Here is a 19900-nt window from a genome sequence, read left to right on the forward strand (position 1 = left end):
GGTTGCGCTGCTGGAAATCACACAGTCTTTTGCCACAGGAATCGGCTACTTCCACCTCAACCATCAGCCCGATCGGTGTACTCTGTTGCTGTTCGCAAGCAGTGCAGAGCGTGTTCATCTAAGAGCAGTGCTGTATACTGCATATTAGGCTTTTTAAGACACAGACGCTTGATATACTTTAATCCACAGTGTCTATCTATATGTCGATTCTGACAGATTCTGACTGTTTCATATTAAGCAATGTTCACGATTTAGAGATAAGGGTGCAACTTCACAGCAGGCTTTAAAGTAATAAATTGTCAGATTATTGTTTCATTGCCTATACTAACATTTTTGTCATCACAGAGTGGTGATGTTAGGAGCTTATTGTTTTACCTAATGATGAGTTATTTAGGTTTATATAACGTGTAGCCAAACTGTTTTAGTTGCCATTGACTTCTATTATATTTTTGTCCATATAATGGACGCCAGTGGGAACTGAAACAAAATATCTTCCACAGAAGACAAAAAAAGTCAAACATGCGGGTTAGTAAACAATGAAAGAAATGTATTTGTTCGGGCCACTTTAAACTAATAAATTCTGTCATTTTTGCACATAATTAATTATGCCATTTTTTGCTATTTTGTGGTGTAATGTAAAGTGATGTTTTTAGTTTGAATCTGGAGTAATAGTTTTATTATTATGACTGTCTGTCTTTATTGCAGCCAGTTTTCAGATCATGAAAATATATTTTGCACATTTACAATTACATTAAACAGTCCTGAAGTTCAATTCCTTATCATATTTTAAATAAATTTAATTACTATTTATTAAAATCTACTATCACCTATTGTTCTTGACTCATTATGAATCAAACATTAGAGACTCTTTTAGGTTCAATGATTTGTGATTGTAGAACCACTCTGACTGAACCTTTTAATCTGATTCATAAAAAAAACTTTTGAATAAAAAAAAAGCTGGCTTTTTGTAAGACAATAATATACTGCATAACATCAGCTATGATGTGGTGGTTTAGTATGACAATTAATGTTTAGACAAATGTTTAGTAATTTTTAAAAACATTTTGCTATAGACATTGAATGAACTGTTGTTTCTTTAAATATTTATACTTTCCTCAACACAGTTTGTGTTAATCTGATCCAAGATCAGCATTTAATCTGTGCAATTTGACACCTTTTGTCTCTTACAGTCTGTAATTGACATTTGAGGCCTTTTATCTAGGACATTCAGTTAGGAAATTGCTATAGGTTAGTGTTCATCCTCCTCCCTTTTTTCCAACTTTTCCTCTGTCATGTCCTATTTCTTTCGAGGACGAATATGAGACGGAGCACTTTAGAGCCCTTTAAAACAGTCTGCATTAACAATCAATAACGCACATCCATAGAGAACAGTAATCATACCTAAATGTCATTTGCCCTTGATGAACAAATGGCTGAGTAGGGCGACTTTTAAGTGCCCCTCTTTAAGTTTAGTCCTTACATTAATCCGTCTCTTTAAAAGCAGGGAAAAATCTCCTCTCTTAATCAAGCATTAAGACTGAAGGCAAAGCAGCAGAGCAAGAGCGAATCATTTTTTTTCTTGTAGTAGTAACTAATATAGACACCACTGATAGCCTACCACAAGGCCGTCTTTGAACTCTGTCCCTCTCTCTCTCTCTCTCTCTCTCTCTCTCTCTCTCTCTCTCTCTCTCTCTCTCTCTCTCTCTCTCACACACACACACACAAAAGAGAGAATGTCCTTCTTAGAACAAAAATAAAAGCATGCAAACACTTTTTTTTTTTGGTGGATTTCCTACTTGCAGTGTCAGTGCATTTGGCCCCTCTTCCTTTCCACCCCCCACTCACTATGCTTCCTTGATTGAGGGCTAATGAAAAAGCTGTCCCGAGTGCCGCCGCCTCCCTGTATCCATTAAGAATAATTAGACGGGAACAATTTTGATGCCTGTAACCTCGGCGAGTGTGGCTAATGGCGTTATAAATTGCTCCTTGTCCTGGGTCTTGCTTGCGCGTCGTAGCGCAACAGTGGCGCGGAGGGCGCTCCGCGCTTAATTCAAAAGCACTCTGTCAACAGCGCTGATTTGTGTGCTAAATGAGAGCGTTTAAAACAACAACGGCAGCTCATGCATCCTAATGCCGATGGCAGGAGTGGGTTCGATAAAGAGGCTTGTCCGCTGTAATTAGCTACGACAAACGGCACAGGATTAAGAGAACGGCATTCAAATGGACCCCTGTTTCTCTTGCCGCGTACGTGCCAACCTCTAGGTCGTCCCTCCATATGCCCGTATGCATCATTCCCTCCATCCTTGCAAATGACGTAACGGGCTGATTTGATGATTACAGGTTTTATGTAGCTAAATGATGTGTCTATGTGTTGAATTTTCCAAAAAGCGTTCTCGGGTGATAGACGGCGGTACAAACGAGAGACAAAACCAAAGGGACTTTAAAAGGTGTTCAATTCGCCTGTAAATGCATGCTGACAAGATTAATTGAGCATTACAAATGGTAAACTCTGAACCCGGGCCGTCTCACGAAAACACACACATTCCCTCATCTTAGTCCACTTCCACGTGCCTCGCCATGCAAAAATGACTTGATGGGCAGTTAAATGCAGGGGTCGAGGGTTAAATGAACACTGTTGTTTATGAGGATGTGGTGTGAATCCATTTGCATTCTAATTTCCCCTCTTTCTCGAAAGGCACACAGACACACACACACACACACGTGCGCGCGCTCCTTTTAGGGAGATGGGGGGTTTGGCGGACGGCTTGTTTTAAAATCCCATTATCAAGTTATTTATGGAATTCACAGCCTGACAACTCTGCTGACCTTGTTTTGTTAAACATGAACCAGACATGATTTCAGCACACTGCACTGCCTATTAGCTTTTGTTTCCAATAGCCTTAAAATGTCAGCAACTTCAATCACCCCCGGGGAAGCTCCTGCAGATATAGGCTACGGTGCTGTCCGAACGAGTGTGGACTCTCCCAAACCCCGACCGAGTGTTATCTGTCCCGGTTTGGTTATTTGCTAGCCGTTTTTGACCTACGGTCATGTTTTATGCTTCTCGATGCCATGCAGATTTCCTTGCATGGTGGTTTTTCGCTTAAGCATATGTGTTCCTGTTCTCTTCCGTTGCGGTATCAGCTTCCGTCTACTCATCAACACTTCGCCTCACCTTACACACACACACACAAACGAGAGGATTATTCAAAGCAACTCTTGTTTATAACACGCGAGAGATGCGGCTAAGGTGGGGAAGTGTGAGGTTTGCAAGGTTGTATGCAAAGTTTTATTTCACCTTCTGGAAGAGGGGAGAGAAGGTAGGTAATAACCCTATAAATATTCTCCGACTCCCTGACCTCCATGTGCACTTGTTAGCGGTGCATGCTGTGGTCTTATTGGCAGTCGCGCGTTTGTGACAGGGCCCGACGAGCAACGATTTTGCAGCAAGCTCGAAAGCAAAACTACTAAATTGCACTAGCATATCTGACGAAAAACACATTAGCTAGTTTTTCAAAGAGCATGGAATTGTGAGAGAGGTTTCGGAACAGATGCGGCACGATAAACTTTCTTTTAGCGATTGTTCTTGTTAATTGACTCCCATTAGCAGAGAGGAATAGCACAACAGCTGTATTTGATTCTACATTTGACTGTTTTCAAGGTGTCCTGTATGTTGTGCTGTTTAATTCGATGTGTGTAATTTTTTTTTTTCGGATGTTAAGATACTTTCTCCTACGCTTGCGGTAAGTAAGCGGGTTGATTTAGTTTGGAAGTGTAAATACTGTGAGTTTGTGGTGCTATCAAAACATTGCATTGTTTGTTTAAGCTGGCTGACATAGTGTATGTGGCGCAACCAACGATGTATGTTTGGGCGAACAATGGCAGACTGAAAAAATACTTAGGAAACGCTCTGTTGCAGGAGTTACACACCGCTGCTTTAATTTGTGCCATACTGTCGGTACTCTAATGTATCGGCATCTATCTCCCTGCAAAGCACCTGCGAACTAGCTAGCTAGCATTAGAGTTTTAGGCTAATATTCATAGAGTTACTCCTCGTGAAACCTTTTCCACCACCCAAACATGTCTTCCATTATTCAGAGAAGCCCCAAGCTGTAGGCAGGAACAGATTAAATCCCCCTCACACAGCAGATATCCCACCAGAGCATCTCTCTACTACCACTAGGCCTTCAGCTAAAAGCTATTGCAGGCTACTGTGAAGATACAGCGATATGTGCCAAGATGCTTGTAGTCTTTTTCTTATTATACTGCTGCCGGGGAACCGAAAGGTTAACTGGTTGATAAATGAACTCCCACTTTGAGTAAGAGAAGGTTTATGTGAATGTGTTTAACTTCACTATATCGTCAATAATTTATTTATTTATTTATTTTTTGCTAAGGAGAAACTCTTGCCGCTTTTTTCCTTCAACATTTACGTTTTTGTGTTTGTATTGTAGATTAACTATTTAAGCTGAGCAAATGTCATATATAACATTTATTGATTTGTGAAAACTTTGAAACTATGCTAAATATAATGTAATGCATTATATATGAATTTCTCTTCAGAGATATACTTATATTGAAGCTGATTTATTTTCTTATTGTTTGTATTATATTATATTACATATTTAGGTTGTCTCTTGATGCCCAATGCAAAACTTGGAGCTTGAAGGAAACCTTGAAGAAGAGGTTAATGGCTGATTGGCGTCAATATACTTGAATGACGTTTGATAAAGACGCTTCACAGTGATTTGCAGAACTATGATGGCAGCTGCGACTTCTGTCTCTGAGTTTATTTGTGTCTGTGTTTTACTGTGTCCTCACAAGAAACTTCAAGCAGTTCTCCTGCTGTGGAGGGACTTTCCAGTGTCTAATGCTCCTCCCTCACTCAGTTTCCTTACTGCCATCTCCACCATGGGGACAGAAGCAGCTCTACTGCCATCCTGTAAACACTGCTGCCCCACCTCCTTCTTCCTACGCCCTGTTTCAGCATACCTCTTCAGGGGGACGCTCCCCATAAGCACCCGCCTCCATGCTCTTTTGTGTCATGTAGGCCCAAGGCAGCACAAGGCAACATCAAATGCACCACTTTTTCAACATTTATTTATATATTTAGCTAAGCCACAAATGTCTGTGTCCTTCTTAGTCACTGCCACCATCTAGTACATTGTCAAATTTTTCTGATTTCATAACCAGTGCTGTCTAAATTAGTCACCACCTTTCACAGCTGAATATATTGTACCAATTATGTTTTTTTTGTGAACCTCACACCTATGAGCATACTTCTTTATTTTCCTCTTATCTCTCCTTTTATCTTTTTCTCTTTCCAGCATTGTGCATCTTTTTAAGAATGTAATTGTAATTGAATTAAGAATGCTTTTTAAATTCAGTTGCGGATTTTTCTATACCAAACATATTATAATTTTCTGATTTAAGAGTAAGGAAGTACAATAGGGACATAAAAAATTAATTAAAATATAAACCAAGCAAATGTCAATTTTAACAAAAACTTTAAGACAAAAAATAATAATAAATACTCAAATTTCAAAGTCATGGGCTTTCTGTTTGGTATTCACCTAGCAAACTCACCTAACAACTAATTAGATTATATTGTAGTATATCATTAAATTTTGTAAAATATCAAAGGATCTTTATATCCTCATGTGCAAATTTTGTGTGTTATGTTTTTATGTTTTTTTAAATTCATTTATAATCATTTATTTACTTAATCATTAGTTATATGATTTATTATTAAATAATTTTAATTATTTACTTATTTGATTGTTTTGATAATTTATCATTATATTTGTATTGTTTATTCATTAATTTATATTTTATATTTCTTATACATTTTTCCTTGCTTATGTATTTTCATGGGGTATCATTAACTGTTTTGTCTGAATGATTAGTGATAGAAAAGGGAAAATGTTTATGGAAACCCAAGGTTTATGGGAAGTTGCTGTGAAGCAGGTTTGGTGTAACAGTACATGTCAAATTTGTGCTGGTCAGATGAAGTATGAACATTGTTCAATAAACTTTTTACCATCATCATTTCATCTCCTGCTTTTGCTCTTCTCTGGCTTTTCTCGTTCAATTTCTTGACTGACATACGATTGTTAAACACTCAGTTTGGGCACCAGCAGCTCTGCTGACTAGTTGTTTTGTTTCTGGACTAACTGATATTTTATGACGGGATCTGGCATCCGGGGCTAGATTCTAATTATTATCTGCCGTGAAGACCATCAGTACCTTATTAAATATAGAAAGTAGTATTTTATAATATAATATAAAAATGATAAACCTTTTTACAACGTTTTAGAGTTCCAGAAGTTTAAAAAAAACCTTTAAAATGCTTAGTCCTGTTGTTTGACACACAAGATTTTTTGACAATTATGATACACTGAGCTATACTGAAAGTTGTGGTGGCCACTAATGCATTGTATATTCAGTATTTTTTTCTCTGTCATTCTAATTCAGCTTCCTGTAGTGTGTGGTAAGTTTAGTTGAAATTCACATTTTAAACTATGTGCAAAAAGCAATAAAATGTGCGCACATGTAGCTTTACTTTTGTGTAGTCACTGAGACAGTACCCCTCAGCTTCGTACACCTTTATTTTTTATGTATTCACATATATTTTCTTTTTTTATTACTATATTATTTATTTTTGTACACAAGATTTAGGCCTGATGATGAGCTGAAGCTGCACATTTTTCTCCTCACATTTTTACAGTGGTGTAAGTAAGATGTATATCATCATATACAATAATAAGTGACCTTTATTGTCCCACAGCTTTCCTATGGGCTTTACTCCAGACCTCACATGGGCCATATAATACAACCTAACAAGGGTCCAAAGAAAAAGCAAAAACAAAGAAAAAATCAGGGTGTTGTATGAAATTGTTGAAAATTCAGTCTGCAAGAGTCTGTTGTGTTTTAGCGCTGACTTTCCTGAAGTACACAAACCGGCACGTCACTCTTAACATATGAGGCGAGGCATGTGATTAGTATATCAGACTTCTTGGTATATGAGCGAGACAGATGGGGGAACCTCTTGACTCGACCCTGAGCCCCCAACCCCTCCTGGCATGCCCACTTTGTTTTCTGCTTCATCTGTCGTCTGTCTGGGTGCAGGAGGGATGGCTACTCTTTCTCTGACCCCCCTCCTGCCATCCTCACCTACCTGCCTACTGTTTGCCCCCCATCCCACACACCCCCTTAATAATGCATTAGATGGAGGCAGGAATCAGGCCTCTATAGCCCCTCACCCAGATGCATCCAGCCTTTCTATTATTTAACATTTACACACACCTTCCAGCTCATCAGCAACTTAATATTTAATGTCTACACAACGAAAAAACACCTTGATTTCCTCCTTTCTTTATTTATTTAGATTTGTGCTTTTTTTTTCTTGGCTTGGGAGGACTTCTGTTGCTTTACATAATAATTCTCTCTGCATATATATTGGAAAGTATCACAAGGTTTGTTTGTGTGTGTGTGTGTATGTGTGAGATTGCATGATGTGACTGAAGGGAAAATAAATGTTATTTCCGTACATACTCACTTATAGTCACCAACACACACACACACACACACACACACACACACACAAGTTGCCTCCTCCCCACAACCCTTGTCTCTTTTGTTTTTGTATGTTGTGCGGGAGTAGAAGTGGAAGGTGCTGATGCTGGGCTGAATAAGTCTTGATGGTATTAGATGGATGGATTATTATATACATGCTAATAGGCTATATGCTACATTTTGTGCTTTAGCATCTGACCCTTAAAGGTGCGGCGTGCTTTTTCTACAACACCCAAATTCAAAAATAGGTCTCTATTGCTCAGACCAGTGTTAAAAGGATCACAGTATTTGCAATTTTCCCAATAAATGGCTTCCTTCACTGTCATTTAATCTTTTAGTTGTTGGTATTTTGTAGTTGTAGTGTTGTTTTAGCACACATACACTTATGTTCCTTTGCATAAACAGATTAACATTTAAAGAACTCACAGGATCTTAAACTAAACTTAAATGCTATAAAATGGAATTAGTTATGCATGAGATTAAATAAATATATTCCATGGCATGACATAAGGTGAAAATGTCATAGTATCTGGTGGTATGTACTGCTGGTTTTGAAGAATTACATCAATTTACTTAATTTTTTACTTTAAAAGATGTCAAAGAAATTCAAATAATAGTATATTATTTCTGCCTATTATCATTATGTATTTATTATTATATATTATGTATTTCCACTAAGAATACATTAATGACAGACTTCAACAGTAGAATGTTAGACACGTGTGTGTGTGTGTGTGTGTGTGTGTGTGTGTATATATATATATATATATATATATATATATATATATATATATATATATATATATATATATATATATATATATATATATATATACTGTTATGCTTTTATGTTTTATATGCTATATATTGTTGTAGGGAATATTTAGCTGAACAAATAAGGAGCCAAAACAGCAAACAATGCAAGTTTGTTAGAGTAGTCTGATCACCATTAGACTTTTCATTCATGTTTTTGTTTAGACTCCAGGTCATTTTGTTCCGCTAGCGTTGCTTTAGTAAGCCGTGTCTGTGCCTGTTAATGACAATGCTAACATTAAATTCTATAAAAACATTCTCTAAATGTGTTGTGTGCTGTGTTCTATCTATTATCTTTCATTAGGACAGTACAAACATGATTAATATGAAAACGTAAATTATGGAACAAAGCATTCTCTCATACAATGGAGGGAAAAGGAAGAAAGAGCAGAGGGCTTGGCTGTAGCTTTTGCTGTCTGGAGTGAGTCACAGCTTTTCTCTTACCACTGTTAAACAGTTAGCAAGACTTTGCTAATTATTTAATGCAAACACAGTCTATTTACATTATGAGGAATTAGCCTTTGTGTACAGCAGGAGAATTAATAGAACCATTCCATGGACCATATACCTCAACATTACATCATTCTCTCATTGCTTGTGGACTACACAGCCTGCTGTAATCATGTCTGTCTTCTCGCCTGCTCTCGTGTAAAAATCACTCTCTTTGGAAGGACCGTTCAGTGTAAACTCTCAAAGGTAAAAAAGTGTCATGCAATTTTTGAGTGCAGCGTCTTGTGAATTCAGCTTCACAATACACAATGTACTGCATCTTTGATAATTAAGCTGCATAATTATTGTAGTCAAAAGTGTATAAATGTGCAACATGGTGTCAGAAATCATGCATTCTGATGTCTAAATACATTCAGTCCAATCACATGTCTTTCGCTTTAAACTGAAATATGACTCACTCTTCTGTCACTTAAAACTTTGCATAACTTTTTTATGTAAAGCAAGAAAGACGTACACAGAAAGAGGCATTTCACAAAGTATAAATAGGAAAACATCAGTGTTGTATTTTAATCTTTTTGTGGAAAAAAGTTTTGTATTATGTATACATATTCCAAAAACAAGTTAAATATATTTTATCATATTAATAATACTTTTGTACAGCCAGAATTTGATGGTTTAAACCCACTAAATACATATAAATATGTTTAACAGAGACAATAACCAAGTTGCTTTTTTTTTTTTTTTTGCCCTTCTCTCTTTTATCTTGTCCTTGATGTCTCCCTGCTGCCTATTGCTTTTTCTCTTCCTCCCTTCTTTCTATCCATTTGTAAACATGGAGCATTGCATTATTGAGTGCAGAAGCAAAAATCTATCATAACATAAAGAAAGCAGATGAGATGGACACGACTGTTGACAGTGCAGTGATGCTGGAAGCTGAAGTGACTTCCCCCAGCACACTTCTCTCCCTTATGTGCTTTCCTCTCTCCGTCCCCACCCCTCGTCCCCCCCAGTTTCTTCCTTTCCCATGGAATCCATTTCATGTAATTAAAGACACTCAAATGAAATGGCCCCACTGGAGAAGTGGCTTTCAGCAGGGAAAGTGGAAGTGCCTCAAGGAGCCGTCCTCGGGCCGTTCTCGGATGGCTCGCCGAGGGCTCTGCCACGGCGCGGATCAATATCATCTCAGTTATTAATATCAAAAGCGCATTACTTTGTTTTGCGCCTGGCAGTGCGCCAAAGCTCCGGGGCCCCGGCCGCCGTTCCCCCCTGGCCATTTACCAAGCCCATAATTTACTTTGGTGAGTTTTTAAGGTATTGTTTTGTCAGGGCCAATCAGGGCTGAGTAACAAATGATCCCAGCGGAGTGGTGGGAAGCCCATCCGTAAGTGGCACACGTGGCCAAACTCATTTTTGAAAGTTTCATGTCAATTACTCTCGTCCTTGACTCGCAGGAGAGCCGGGACTGGGGTGGAGAAAGGAAGGGGGAGGTCAAACGGGAGTGATGGCCCCCTTGCCCCCCTCTCTAGGATGAGGTCACAACACTAACAAGTGTCCCAGGGCCAAAATTAGACATGACGCTGCCTTTGATTGGTGCATCGAATTAAGGCTACGGCATGAGAAACAAAAAATATCGAGCACTTAAAGGAAGAAGAGGCATTGATTTTTCCTGATGCGTTTACCTCATACAGTTAGTCCACCTCAGGGGACCACGGGTAGACACGTCGAGTATAACGCCACAGAGGGGAACTCAAAGCATGCATGAGATCCTGCCACATACGTTATAAACGACAATGTAAGTCCGCCTCTTTTGTTTACTTTCCATCTGCTCATTATTTATAACCTTGGTCTGTGTCTATACAGTAGCAGCACATAATCACAGCTTGATTAACTACTGACAAACTACTCCGCAATTCAAATCATTTTACGTGCTCATGTTCTGCTGAAATGTCGAGGTGTTGCGTTTTATAATACGATACTAAGTGAAGAGCTGCATAAATCATGGTAAATGTTTGTTTTTCTTGTAACTACTTTACTTGTGTTTGTAGTAGTGTTTACTACGATGTCATTTTTTCTGTCCACCCTTGGTATATATTTATATATTTGAAATATCATATGGAGTTCAAGAAACATTTCTTATTAATAAAAGTGTTGAAGACATTTGTAACTCTTAATATTTTTGTGTGGAAACTGATGTTTTTGTTCACGAATTGGTAGAATTATATTTTGTGCCATATTACATTCAAATCAATAGAAAGATGTTCCTTATTTCACGGTACACTTATATACTGCAAACCCGTGCACATTCATATTGCTGTTTTGATTAACTTTAGCACACTTTTAGTAGTTGCATGCAATGCGAGCAAGATTTATTTTTATTTATTTCTTTTGTGTACGTAACCCACTATCTTTCAGATTACTAAAAAAACAAAAAAAAAAACAAAGTAATATTGGCCTATTTTAGTGAAATTGGGGTTTGATAATTTTGACTGTATTAGTTGGAGCTCCTGGGTATTTGTCTACTACCCTGTCGTGCCACATCAGGTTGACATTTGAGAGTTGAAACCCACTGTAGTGGAATACCCAGCCCACCTCTCGGCCCTTTACCCCATGTGCCCCACCCCTCAAAGGACTGATGAAAGGTCTCAGCACGGCAATACATATGAATATTTCAATTAGAATGAAATATTAATGGGTTTGCATTTGTTTGGTGTCGCATGTGTTTTGTTCACCCCTCTCCTCCTGCTTTCTTTCTTTTGTCTACATTCTCACCTTTGTTTTTTTTCTTGTTTTTGTCTTGCATCAAATTTTCATACAATTAATCAAATGCGGAAAGGGCCTCCGTATGAGATGGGAGACGGGGAAAATGTTGGAAGAAAGCGAGGAAGAGAAAATGTGTGAGAGAAATAAGATTGTGTTGGTGTGATAATATGGGAAGGTGGTGTGGTGGGAAGGTCTAACAGCTGTAAAAGGTTACATCTCTGTCGGAACATTTGGCCTGCCACAATCAGGGTCGCAGCTTGCTTTACGCCCCATATTGATACCTCTCGCTGGGGTCCCAGGGACGGCTGCATTGCTGGCACGGGCGCTAATTTATGCTCCTGTAGGGGTGCTTGCCGCCAGTTGCGAGAAGCACAGGTCTATAAACACTTCCTCCGCAGTCCAAAGTGAGAGACAAGAGACTAAAGATTGTCATCCTGGTAAACAAATTCAGAAAAAACAGATGCCGCACGCAAATGCTGAAAGTGGAAAGGTGCCGGAGGCGATGTGTTTTGGAGGTGAACAACAGCACTAGTCTTACAGTGGAAAAAAAAGGAAAAGTGTGTTTTCCGCGGTAAAGACATTCTAGCAGACGTGTAGAAAATTAATTCGGTTTATTTGGCTTTTGATGAAAAACTGCTAATCAAAAAAAAAAACTCTAAAAGGAGCGAAAGATTAAACCAATAGTTAAGAACAAACTGATTCAAACTCTTCACCCGCTTTATTTAGCAGATGCCATTTTATCTCAAGTAATTTGCAGTACAATATAGCAGGAACAGTTCGATTTCTGAGGAATTTCACTTTGCGTAATTTTATTATTTGAAATGTCTGAAATGATTTGACTGTAACAATCAGCAAACACTGAAACAGATTTCACGGTTTTGAGTATGATGACACCATGCATTTATATTTACAGTATGTACCCACCCACACAAATTTACATACATACATATTGGCGGATGTCAGTATATATTTAAGATACAAAACTGGAGGGCTGTTGGATTTACCTGTTAATTTAATATTAAATTCAGAGTTTTAAACTGTGAATGTACAGATTATTCTGTAAATATAACTGTATTTTTTACAGACATTTTCTGGCAACCACAGCTACCATTGGAATTTTGTCCAGTGTATAGTGTGTTCGTCAGTCTCGAATCTGTTTACATGCAACAAAAACAACATTTTAGAATCATGACTTGTTATTGAAACCTGCTATTTATTTTTATTTTATACTTTTTTATACTTTTTTCCTTTTTTACCAAGTCTAGTATTCTCACTACCTTGGCGGAACCAGCCTTATCCACACAATCCCTCATACTACACATTGGGAATTTGTAACTGAGGTTACAGAAATGCTTTTCGAATTGCGTCACTGTAAGATTAAGAATTGCTTTCTGAATAAAATAGTGTTGTACCTGAACGAGCAAAAGATTGATCCGTTATCTCAAAGCAAGCTGTTGCCGTTGTAGGTACATTTGATCAGACACACAGAATTATAATATCTATGCCCATAATGTGTCCATAAGATATTAGCATCTCATAAATGACAACAGAAGTTTATAATAGTTCACCTTTTTTATCAGTCTGTCTGGTTTTTATTTTGTTTAGCTTTCTTCAGGGGAGGAGGGTTAACCAGGAGAAAATAACCAACAGGCTAGCAGACTTGCGAAGCGAAATGGAAAATAAAAATAAATCTCCTTGTCTATCCAGACCAGGAAAAAGGTTAATTTAAACATTTCACTCCTCTTCCTTGTAGTCTTTTTGTCCTCATTAGCCCTCATTGTGCTAGAAAATATTAATAATAGTGTAGTGATTGAATCAAAATTGATATGCTGGGGTGCAGGGAAAAGTAATGGAAACACAAATTGTGCAGTCAAAAGGCCAAGAATTATACATTGTAATATTTTGACTAATAGCTTAAAAGATAAAGAGCAATAATCAGTGGTGTCTTCCAGGAAATGCAACCAGTACAAAAGAAACAACAGTTATCTCTCAGATTGAATAAAGACTGCATTACAAGCATTACAAGGGTACTTTCCGCTGCTGGCAAAAGCTGAAGTCTTCACAAAGAAGATATTGTGTCCTCTCTTCGTCTGAATGGACCTCTAGCTGTATTATTAATTACATTTTTAATTGTGCGTGTGCCAGGCATTAGCTACAGTTCTTTCTTTTGAAGAATGAGGGGGATGCATGTGGCATTTCTGCATTTGTAGCTTTTGCAAAGTGACTCTGTATGCCTGAATCTTTTGTATTAAATGAACCGTATCTTATTTATCATTATATAAATGTTTTTTATTATTATTATTTTTATTATTCAATTTTGTTAAATACATGTATTTTATTTTATTTTATCTTATCTTATTATTTATTTATTTTTTGTAAAGCTGTTGTGGATGTATGATAAGGAGCCAGTTAACTCTCCCTAAGTGTTCTTTTACTGCCAAAACCTGTATATATGATAAGTCCGGGTTTATTTATTCATGTGAGGGCATGTCTTTGAGTTGCCTGATATCATTTCTTGAATGCATCTCAGTCTCTCAATTTGTAAAATTTAAATTCATGCATCTCGCCTTTTCTTATGCACTTCTGAGTTCCCATTGAGGTCAGACACACAACAACAAACAACAGCCAAACTTTCCTGCCATCTTAGCCTTCATTATGCCAGGTCCAGACTCTCTCTCTAACTCCCTTTCTTTCTCTTTTCAAACTCTCAGACAAGATGTATGCTGGTGCCCAGGTGGAGGGTAGTGACGGAGGTGTGGGGAGAGGAGGAGGAGGAGGAGGAGGAGGGCTGGGCAAAAAAATCAATAGCGTCTCTGTTTGAAGTTTTCTGAAAGACTTCCAGAGGAAGACGCTCTTGTCAGGGTGATAGATACGTGGGGTGAGGAGGACCGGCTAGGCCCGAGCGGAGGCTCACCTTTTTAAGTGGGGCCCTAATAATAAAAGCCCATGAATAAAACATTGGGCGAGCTGCGGAAGCTGCATTAGCACCGCCGCTCGGTTATAAATGATCCCCGTGCCCGAGCACCATTCCGGTAAAAGCCCACAGCATCACTTTAAAGAGAAGAAGAGAGCAAGGGAGATAGAGATAGATTGATATGTGCGTATATTTATTTATTTATATGTTTCTTAGCTGGGCTAAAAAGAATAAATAAGCGAGCGGACGTGGCTAGAGCGGGACAGCTATTGTTCATTTGCTACCAAGCCACTAATTTTGCAAACTGGAATGTGTATGTGTGTGTTTTTTGTATTTGAGATGCGCTGTTGTTGTTGTGAATCCAGATCCAGGCTGCTCTGACCTTGAGCTCAGGTATATGTGCCTGGTGGAGAGAGCATCACCAGTGTACTTTCACTCACTCCAAATATTTATTTACAGAAAAGTTGGCAGTGGCTCTGCTGGAACTAGATGTTGGAAATATGTTGAAAAATTAGCTCTAGACTAAAGCCATGTTTTTACTTATGGAAATTTTGACGTTTGGCTCTGCTGGATCTCAAACAAGATTTTGAAGTGATGTCAAAAAATTAGCTCCAGGCACCTTAAAGAAATGAAGTACCAAAAATTAACGTAATTTGTTGTTGTTTAATCACCCTCGCTTTGCTCCAGACTTTCTTTTTCTCTGTGGATGACATAAAGAGAGAGAATGTGCTAGCCGCTCTTTTCCCTTGTGATGCATATGAATGAAGACTGGGTTTGTTGAGCTCTGACAAAGCAATGATTTTGGGAAATAGTTGAACTCGGTTCATGGATGTAGCAAACCTAAAGGGGTCGCAACTAAAGACTGCATATTAAAAAGTAGCTTTTTTTTACATGCAAAGCTATAGTATATCGCCAAAATGCTTAAGGCTTTAAGGTGTTTTTTCCATTAATCTAAGAGCTTAAAGGCCATATAAGAATATGTAAAAATCTTTTGAATAACATCTTTTGTGTTTCACAGAAGAAAAAAAGCCATACAGATCTGGAATGAAGTAAAAGTGATTAAATAATGTGAGAATTTGGTAAACTATCCCTTTAAAGTATATTTATGTTTTGTCGGCTGGGCATGCGCACATCAATATAGCATGATTTTTTTGCATTAATGTAAGGAGTAGGTTTAGGGTAGGGATAGGTACTAACATTAATAAAACAAAATCTAATTGGTAGAAAATCTTTTCATCACGTTATAGTACAGCATACTGTAAGACCTTTAGAGATACTTTTAGGTGCTATTTGCCATTATTTTAAAGCTTGAAAAGCACTATTTGTATTTTTCATGTGCTCCACAGACGAAATAAAGTCACACAGCTTTGGAACGACGTGATTGTGAGTAATTTGGGTGAACTGTACCTTTAAATCCTGTTTACTTCTGTTTCCTGTACTTACAGTGGAGCCATTACTCTTACACACACATATGCTCTCATAGTATTAGTAGTTGGTTACACCTCTGCACTCCACAAAGCTGGAAGCTTTTATGTGTGTGTGCTTGTGAGTGTGTATAGAGACATAAATCTCTCTCTTCTGGCCTGACCTCATTTGTCAGTGGCACTCCGTAGTGGCCAAGAGGTGGTTGGGCCCCAGTGGACTCCACAGTAAGCGGGGTCAAGTGGCCTATCACGGGGGGTCACCCTGCCAATGCACAGGTCAACCTCTTGACCTTTGCTGTTGCGGACTTCAGAGAATGACTCCACGGAAGGTCAGACCTTTTCCTCTGAGCGCACAGGTGTCTATGGCCCTTGCTTTCGCTGAGGTCAAAGGTCATATACAGCTACAGGGGCACTACTCTGACCAATAAGCTTGAATCTTGTGGGTTGGCTCGCTAAACCCAGCAGATAAACTCTCCTTCCAGCTATGATCATGGCCTGACTTTATCTGAATATTAGTACAGCCTGTTTCGAAATTGATAAATGAAAGTTGTAGGTTGTAACTTATAGTACAGTTGCACTCATTAACCTTTTTTCGTATTTTTACATTTTATGTTTTGTATAGTCTGGCAGCATTCTTTCTACTGATGTTTAGCTTCTAGAAACTGGTTTCCTCTTGATATTTTAGATGTTTTCTGCTGTGACTGCCTTGGAATGTTGTCAAGGAAGCTCTTCAAATTCAGCTGCAAGACTATACCTTAGCACAGGCATTATTTTGAGACTCAACCTGTCCCATAAACAAGACCATGTGACCTGACTTGACCCAGACCCAAAATCGCTGACGCATTTTTGATTTTCTTTTCTTAGTAGTATAATTTGGAGACAGTAGGATTTAGTGAATAAAAAGTGATACTGTTATTTCGAAAGGATTTCCAGCAAATGCTGTGTTTTCTAACTTCTGTTAATCAAAAAAAAATGTAAAAGCACTTCTTACTTCATTAAGCAGTGCAACTATATTCGACTGATAATAAGACATGTTCCTTGAGCACATACAGTATATCAAAATCATTTCTGAAGGATTATGGGAAAAAGCTGAAAAAAACTGCTAATACATTAAAATAGAAGATTAATTTTACAATTTTAATTTTAAATTTACAATATTACTTTTCTGCATTTTTTAAATGTATTGTTTAAATTCTTATATATACAAAAAAAGATTTTGAACAGCTGTGTATATTTTAAAAGTTGATTACAATTAAAAATAAGCAATTTAATATTATTTATTTTTAAATTAAATAGATAACTTCCAGTCATTTTCATCACCTTGCTCTATAAGTGTTTTGTCAAGTTAAAAGTAGTTCAACATTTAAATGGTCTCTGTGGCCTAGCTTTTGTTGAACATTAGAAAACATATATATCATGTTACTCTTTTTTGTGAACATAGATATGAGATTGCATCAGTGCTAAGAAAATAGTCCACAACGTTATTGGGGGAGGTCAAGGGTCATAATTTTTATTGTAACTAGCTAAATCATAGCAAAAATAACTGTTTGGTAAGAGAGAGCTAGTAGTAAAGTTGTGTGTGTGTTGTTGAAATAAAAGGACTTTGTAGGTATTGGTGAAAATGTGTGTGTGTGTGTGTGTGTGTGTGTGTGTGTGTGTGAATGTATAAACATGGGGCCAACAGAGGGGGTCAGTGAAAATTTATTAAGTTATTGATTGCTGTGTTCAGCATGCCGGTCACACAGCATAAAAGGGGTACTAATAAAATTTTTGGACGAGGGAAACCCTTTTCTGCCCACTCTGCCAAATATTAATCTCCTAATTTTTAATTTTTAATCCAGACAGAGAAGGAAAATGAATGCCTCTATCTGGCAGGGCATGGTAAATAATTAAAATTGAAAATTGATTGTTTGCATCTGGCTTTAGATTTATGTATGTGGGGCTCGGTGGCACCCTCAAGGGACCCACTTTCCTGTCTGCATGGGCTCGCTTTCTCGTGTGCTAAGCATTTTTTCACATTATTCCCTAATTTGCTAAGAACAGGGAAAGAGAGATAGAGAAGGATAAAGAGAGAGAGGGAGACTCAGTTTGATGAGTACGACATGTTATTATTTAAAGAAATAATTTAATAAAACATCCATGGATTGAACCCTCCCCACCCCCACATGCCCCTTGATATTTATTTCATTGCCCTGTCAATAAATTTAACGAGGTTAGTTTTTAAACAGCTTAAACTGGGAATTCAATTAAGAACAATTGGGTATACTCCCAATTTATAAATTAATAAAATGCAAGGCACCCCATCAGCTGCCTCTATTCCACCTTTCATGCGATGGGAGTTTGGCTTGTAAGGTCATACTTGACCGTTCCTTGTAAAATCTGCACCCCCCACTTCCTGTTTAGGCTTAAAAACGGGAAAAAACGTCCTCATCCCCCGACGGCGGTGGGCCGCATCATTGCTCCTTCCTGTCTACACGACTAATGCACTCTGCCTCAAACAAGTAATGACCCTACTCTCAAATTAATGAGGGAGCCGATGTGCCTTTCGCAACATTTGTTTTTGCTCCAGTGCGGTCAGCGGTAGGCGGGTGGCGGTAACAGCGATTATTAATTGTGTGTTTGAATCCGCACATTGAGATAGATCTTTTCTCAGTTGCTCTCGCATTACAGTACGTGTATAAAGCTCTTTTGTCTCTAATGGGAATTTTTACTGCAAAATCTGCTGTGGCCGGAAAAAAAGGAAACACAAAAAAAACAAAAGCAAAAAACAATTGCACCAATCTTTGACTTAAATGAATTGTCCATATTAGTCATTTTCTGTATTACACGTTTTCTAAAATCACATGATAGATTTGCAGTACACAGATTTGCGTAAGGAACAGACATTTAGCAGATTTGCGTAAAGAACAGATACATTTCAGTCAAGTCAATGTTGGTTTTAATTTGTATTAATTTATTTCTTTTTTTTGAATCTTGAAATGATTTGTAATTGGATAATTAAACTGTTTATTTGTGTATTTTTATTTGATAAGTCTATTCCTTGTTATAACAGGCAGGAAGTGATAAATCACTCTTAGTCTTTTACGTAAAATACAATAGTCAGTTTTATGTTAGATCCCCCAATGTACCAGTTAGTTTCAGAGGCCCCTGACATGCGTATCATTGAGTCTCCTGTGTGAGAGTCATGATTATGATGAAATGCATATATTGTAGCAATAAACAGCCATAAACAAACACACATGCACAAGCTCTAATACATCTAATCTGACAGTGCTGCTGAAATTCTGCTACGCAGCTATGCACAACCTTTTGTGATTTATTTATTTATTTATGGAAACTTCCGTGGCTAATATGATTAGTTTTTTTCTCTCCTTTTTTTTTTATAAACCAAGATAAAAAAAAAAGAGTTCTCATGCTCACCTAACCTGCTTCTATTTAATCGAAAATGCAGTAAAACAGTAACGCTGTGAACTATTTGGACCAAAAAATTTCCACATTTGGATATGATCAATATTGCATTTGAATATATTTTAAATAATTCTAATATTCATGTGAGAGCAAAGCAGAATTTTCAGCAGTCATTACTCCAATCTTCAGTGCCATGTGATCTTTCATAATTATTTTAATATGTTGATTTGGCCTTCAAGGGACTTTTCCCCCTTAAATTAATATATATATATATATATATATATATATATATATATATATATATATATATATATATATATATATATATATATATATATATATAAAATGTTGCATTATACTGTATGTGTAAAGTCATTTTGAGGCAAGAAGTCTTTGAGGCAAGAGAGACATTGAAGAATCCATTACTTCTGATGATCTTTAGTGTGCTTGTTTGTCTTTGTGTGTGTGTGTGTGTGTGTGTGTGTGTGTGTGTGTGTGTGTGTGTGCTAAGCTAAGCCCATACATTCATTTCACAGAGCTCCTTGCAGAGCCAGCT

The sequence above is a fragment of the Puntigrus tetrazona genome, chromosome 16 (assembly GCF_018831695.1).
Source record: "Puntigrus tetrazona isolate hp1 chromosome 16, ASM1883169v1, whole genome shotgun sequence".
NCBI classification, from domain to species: domain Eukaryota; kingdom Metazoa; phylum Chordata; class Actinopteri; order Cypriniformes; family Cyprinidae; genus Puntigrus; species Puntigrus tetrazona.